The sequence below is a fragment of the Triticum urartu genome, chromosome 4A (assembly GCF_056163025.1).
Source record: "Triticum urartu cultivar PI428250 chromosome 4A, HENAU_Tu73, whole genome shotgun sequence".
Classification (NCBI taxonomy): domain Eukaryota; kingdom Viridiplantae; phylum Streptophyta; class Magnoliopsida; order Poales; family Poaceae; genus Triticum; species Triticum urartu.
Genome location: NC_141876.1, coordinates 127,497,227 through 127,503,711, shown reverse-complemented (window position 1 = coordinate 127,503,711; position 6,485 = coordinate 127,497,227). Strand labels below are relative to the sequence as shown.

The 6,485-nt window shown below is 40.5% G+C and overlaps 1 long non-coding RNA gene across 5 annotated transcripts; it reads left to right on the top strand.

Moving 5' to 3' along the window:
• Positions 1 to 253: 253 nt before the first annotated feature.
• On the top strand, positions 254 to 6,118 carry LOC125551111 (uncharacterized). 5 transcript variants are annotated; one of them, XR_015600505.1, is made up of 5 exons: positions 255 to 2,226; positions 2,368 to 2,528; positions 3,247 to 3,452; positions 3,539 to 5,053; positions 5,654 to 6,118. It is a non-coding gene; the product is annotated as an uncharacterized LOC125551111 (long non-coding RNA). The 5 variants fall into 5 exon arrangements; XR_015600507.1 differs by having other exon boundaries at positions 3,247 to 4,301; positions 4,956 to 5,053; XR_015600504.1 differs by having other exon boundaries at positions 256 to 1,003; positions 2,052 to 2,226; positions 3,247 to 5,053.
• The last annotated feature ends 367 nt before the right edge of the window (positions 6,119 to 6,485 follow it).

Genomic DNA, 6,485 nt, shown 5'->3' with positions numbered 1-6,485 from the left:
GGAGAGAGGGGTCGTCTTTTTTAGATCTGAAGAGAGGGTGGTAGTGTGAGAAGCAAGTGGGCAGCCCTTAGCAAGAAAGCGCTCAAGCTCCGGCCTATATATCTTTTTTTATCTACTATCTACTACCATTATAAAAGAAAGAGAAGGGTAGATCCAAACAATTAGAGTCATCCATTAACAAGATCTAACGATCCTTAATCATTCCATGTTTAACGCAACAAGCCACGGAGTTAAGCCACTAACCTTCGATCGCTAAGCCCTACCCCAATAAAAACACACGACCTTTTCCCCGCTCTTCTCCTCCGAAGGGACGCCAGCGTTCGCCAGAGCCGCCACATCTCGCGCCATCCACCGATCCCCCGCCGCCTCGCGCGCCATCCGCCACCCGGTGATCCACTCGGCCTCCGCCGCCGCCGATCCACTCATCCTCCGCCGCCGCTCAGCTTGGCCTCCGTCGACACCGCCGGTCATGCTTCCCCGCGAACAAATACAAGCGTGAGCAGCCCCCCACCGGTCCAAGAACGCGGGAACAGCCCCCGCCGCTATTGCCCGCCGGTCTGCCTCAACTGCCCACGCCAACCTCTCGATCCCTCCTCTGCCCGCTGCATCTCCCACGCCCTGGCGACCCATCATCCAGCGTGCCTCCGCGCCAGGACGCCGCTGCTCCTCATTCAGTGCGGTGCTCCTCAGCAGCCGGCGGCCCTTGCTCCTGCGCGCCGGGCCGCCGCTGCTCCTCATCCAACACGGCGCCCTGCCGCCACCGGCGGCCCTTGCTCCGTCGCCAGCGCGCCTCCGCGCCGGGCCGCCGCCGCTCCTCATCCAGAGCCCTGTCGCCGCCTCGCGCGCCACTGCACCCGTCCGCCGCGAGCGCGCGTCCGCTCCACGCCTCCCCGCGCACAAAACGGCCAGACCTCCACACTTCCCACGACACAACCGAGGATCTCTTTGTGCGAAAAATCCCTCACCGATTGGCGCGCCGATGACATCCATATCCTTTCCTCCGGTAAATCAGGTTCATAAAGGAGCAAGTATTTTTTTTCAGTTATACAGTATATACTAATTTCTTCACTTGTCCATGGTTTTACCTTCATCCACATGTGTCTCCCTTAGAATTAGAGGAATGTTCTCCATTTAATGGGAAAGCAACTGCCTGATGTGAAAATCTGTGAAAACAACAACTGAAGTGGGGTACATCACTGGGATTTTGTGGTGTGTCTCTATCGGAAGTTTGAAGTCGTCCCGTGGCCTTCGTTACATAGGACTATGCGTGTCTGTATAATGGTCAAAGTGGTATTCAGAAGTTCCTTGTTTCCAACCAATGCATACATATTTAGCTCTGTTATCTAGCTGAATTTCACCTAACCCAGTTCTTCATAATTTCCTACTCAATTGGCTGTAGCTGTCTTATTTATATTAACTATGTTTATTGGCACAAGGGATTTTGAAAACGTGTCACTAATTAGTCTTTTCGTGGCTGCTAATGTGCTAACCATAGCTATCACATATATCTTGAACTGCAAGGTGTAGATGTACAATTTGTTGAGTTCTGACTATAAGCACTCAGTTGCTGTGATAAAATGAAGAAAATAAACATGCTTCTTTTCGGTTTGTGGAAGTCAATTATTTAAAAAGGCTGTAGAAAATCTCATTGGCAGGAAGTTGTTTCATATTTTCTAGAGCCATTTAAAACTTCTTGTTGGGGTCTCTGATTGTGTCAACAAGTTGTTAAGCTCATAAATGAATCTGTTTAACATAGATAGTCGGAATGTACAATCAAAGGGGGGTCATGCCTCCTGTAGTTTTTAGTGTTTACTTTCTCATCTCAGTGCAGAATTGTCTCCTTTGTTTATGTATCCAGATTGACTTCGTCTGTTATTTTGCTGACCAGCTGTTCAAAGCTTCTCACTGTTTGCATGTACTTGCACATCAGTAAAGAGGGTCTTGACGGCCTAAAATGCAGACTTCCCTACTCTTTTTGTGATAAGCGGACCTGGAATAATTTATTATTTATATAAGACAATATGATGTTCACAATGATGCACATGCTTCAGATTGACTATATAGATCCTATGATTAAAGAGGGACAAGTTTACTATATGGAGGTATACGAGATATGAGCTTGAGGCGCTCTTAGTGGCGCGCCGTTGTGGGAGGCGCATGAGCTATGGTGGGCCGAGGTGTGTACTACGTGGGAGACGTGAGGAAAATGCTCAATTCCTATTTTGAGTAAGTCCCACCCATGGAACCTCATAAGGCTAAGGCATTTAGACTAGATGTCTGGATTATGTGGTTTCCCACTTGATTTCATCATTCACTGCAGTGGATGGTATGAGAAACAATATATGAAGACTTGGTTATTTCTTTCAGTTGAGACGTTCAATGAGAATTTAGCACTTACATAATGAGAGAGCGGGAATTCAGCCCTGAAGAAAGCACTGGCAAATGAACCGGCATATATTTCATCACTTGGTTCTTCTATCTATGAAGCAATGCCAAGAGGTAACAAGGATGCAGTGTGGATAATGCAGGTACAAAAATGTCCATAATATAGTAGTAATTTTTCTGTAAATTTGTTCTTATAGCAGAAGATTGGGAAGCAACCAATTAGTCTTTTTCTAGGCTATATGTTGAGTAACCTGGCAGACAAGAACATTCGAGTGTACACTGCATTGTCTCTCACGCATGTTGCATGTCAAGTTTCTTCTGCATGAGGCATATATGCTATATTGCTATTTGAGATGTGTTTCTCCTGTCCTTAGAAGCATGTTCTTAGTCCTGATTTTATGTATGCTCTCTGTTCTTCAGAGATTATACTTAAAACAGTCTTGATTAGAACAGTAATAATAAGTTATCCTTGGAAATCTGCTGATCGATAGAGAAGCACTTCAAGCTATGTAAGATATTTGGTGTATACTTCAATTGCACCGTTAGAAATAATTATCATTCATCAAAAGGAGATTTATCGGATGCAAAATAATTGCTCTACGGAGATAGACTTGATCGAATTGAGCAAAATAAGGTCCACAATTGCATTGTTCTTCACATGCAAACTAAATTATTCTTCAGAGATAGACTCGATTGAATTGTTGGATCCGATTGAAAGAACATAGTTTTAGCTAACTTTTCGTACATGGTCGGGTAATTGTCTGTTATCTGTAGTTTTCACAAGGTTCATTTAGTACAAATAATACAACCAACCGAAACTATCACTTTCAAGCTTACTGATTGCATACTGATCCTGAACAGGGGCTGACCTCAGCAAGGCTACGCCATCCAAAAGGGAAATGAATATGAAGGACAAAACATAAAACTATGTACACCCCATCTGCCTCCAATTTTTTACTGTCTAATGCTCAGTATGACTCTTTACAAGTTTATTTCAGTTCATCTCGCCTGGGAATGTGGTGTTTCTTCTGGACACTATTTTTGTGGATCAAGTGGTACAAAGCTTGGTAAGGTTTTAGTCATGCTGGTTGCAGTTGTTAATGTTGGTTGGACTCTGCTCCAAATCAAGCTCAACATCTGCTACTGGTTTCAGTTCGGTTGAGGCAGAGCGAAGGATGAGTGTAGAACCAAAAGGATGAGAATAATGTTTGGTGCATCAAATAGAGAATTGTTGTTAGAGAAAGGTTTCAAACTCAACAAATGTAAAATTTGGTACTGTCATGTACCAACCCATATTATTTTCTCTTTTTTCTTCAAGCAGTAAGCCTAGATTGTGCTTTTTCCTTTAATGTTTATAGGAATTTGCATATTCAATTTAAATCTAAAAATATATTCCTTGGGATCATCTTTCATATGAATAACCTAACATATAAATTATATGTTACATGAAAGAATGGTGATCTTGTGTTTGAGCCATTATTTGGAAACTTATGCCAAAGCATAATTAAGCCTATAGAAAAATTTCATGTCTACAAATTACAAACCTAAAATATATGTACTTTCAAAGATTTTTATTTTCCACTCCATCAAGATTTTGCTGATCTCGATTTGTTTTTGTTACTGCTCATCCCGACGCTTGTGTTTGCTGCAGGTCAATAGAGACGATTATATTGAGATAGATTGGTTCATTTTATGTAGACCATACACCAGCCATATGTATCATAGCTTTTTATTTATCTTACCTCTTCTTATACAATAATATATCACTAATGCTAATGCAGCTTATTGCAATCTTGTGTTGTAGTATTTTCCCCTTATATAGTATGTGTCTCACAAGCTTATTCTATGGCAAACAATGTGTGAGGTTTCAGATTCTGTAATTTTTAGACATAAAGGGTTGCATGAATATTTTACAGGTGGGAACACAAGACATATAATTTGGAGCATTTGATCCATAGATTCTGTAATTTGTTACTTCAATTTTTTTCATAAATTATGCTTGTCTAGAGGAAGATAGTAGCATGGCTTGTACTTTAGGTCTGTAGGAACACAAGACATATAATTTGGAGCATATGAATACTCTCCGCCGTCACTGATCTTAATTTTGAAACGTTTCTCACTGATCTTCGGATTGAAAAGTTGCAGCACTTATTACATTTTATCATTTTACCTGAAGATGTAACATGAAAAATTGCAGTATTTGTCTGGAAAATTAATTTGCTCTCACATCTGAAGTCGTGTCTATCCTGTAGCTTGGCACTAGTTAGTTTGGTTCATTAAACCCAAGTACAATATGAAACTTCGTTGCCAACTTTGAAATCCCATACTGGATTCCGATCACATTGGTCTAATTTTATCATTTTGGCCCTGTGCAGTTTTTAACATTTCAGTTTTGCTGTGTTTGAGGTAGAGGCGCTGATTATTTGTTCCATATATGTACTTTTTTGTTCTGTTCAGTTGCGTGCATGACAAAATGTAGTTTTCAGTAGCATGACTGTTGATTACTAATTGCTATGGCATTTTATTTTCTGATACATCTAAAGCGTCCAATGCGATTTGCTTCACTGCAGAGTAATATGGATGAAGAACTGAGGGCAGCGTTTGGTCAAACAATTCCGGTAGGAAATTGGTTTTCGCAAATGCCCAAATTGTGGTAAAGGCAGTAAAGGTAAGTTAAGAGTCTTTCGGTTACATGAAGAATAAAGACTATATTTATGATGATTGATGTGGGAAATGGACTCAGTACTTCACTTACATGTTGTACATAATGAGAAGGGTTCGTTTTCTAGAATTATTATAAATGTGATACAGATTCTGGTATAACCTTCGGTTGGCTACAATTCATGTCGAAGATACAATGCAGAAGCATGATATGAATGTGTGCCAACTCAACAAAACAAAATGTTGCTCTATGAATCATTGTTTAAAGTGATTCAGTATCAGTTCATCTCTTAAGATCATTGCACCATCAAGCATCTTCCTCGTAGCATTGGCTGCAGCCATTTTCTATAGAAAAATTATAGTAACCATGCATTTATGTTTCTTTAGTTTGATTTTAGCATTTGTTTCAATGAATTTGAAGGTACTGGCATAGCGGAGTTATTGTGGTATATGCCAGCATGTTTCACGCTGTCACACGAGCTGTCGATAACTCGATATGCTATGAGTTGTCCTTCTGATGAAGAACTTTTGCTTACATCTCAATTTTCATTGTGTCTGGAGGACAAATACTAATACTATCTCCTTTGGTCTTTTGGCTGTCCCTCAGGCCATGAATGTTGCTACTGGGGTGAAGGAGAACATCCAGCTCATGAGGGGGCTTCACATGGTCACCGATATCCAATACCTTGATTGTCGTGAGGCGCTCGTGTGGAAGTGCAAGATGGACTAAGAGGAATCACAGAAGTACAAGGAATGGAAGTTCATATTTGAGAAGGCAAATATTGTACATCAGAATTAGTAGTAAATAAAAAAGTCAAAGATGTGCCAAAATACTATGATGGAGATGTGAATTGTGATCCATGCCTTTATACATAGCAGTCACCTGTAAGTACCAATTTGTTGGTTGCGCCATCTTATTTCGCGCTATAAATTACACTTCTATATTCTGTGGAGAGACAAAATTTTGTTAATTTGTCTTGTAACCATTTTTTGTTCATAGCTGGTTGGCTTAAGAATGTTTGATCTTTTTGTTAAACATCAAACTAAGAAATGGATCAACTTCTTGCTGTAATTTCCATTGCTACCTTGTGTAGTTGTGATGTGTTTAATGATGAAAACAAGTGTATGGCTATATCTCTATGAAACCATAAATAATACATCAGCCCTAACTTGGTTGTGTATACTTTCCTTGTCATTAGAAGCACTTGCTCCAGAAAAAGGAAGCACTTACGCCATCACATGGACACTTACCATTGAAAGATTTTCTGAAGTTTTACCCGGTACTAATTGCAATAGTTTTGTTAACAATGTCTGCAGTGAACCTGACTTGAGAACATTGACTTTCTTTTAGCTTGTTGATAGTGGTTTCCATGCTGAAAAGATGTTCCTTTCTAATGTTTTTTCCATGTCGATTAGTTGTACATATAGACAGTATTACC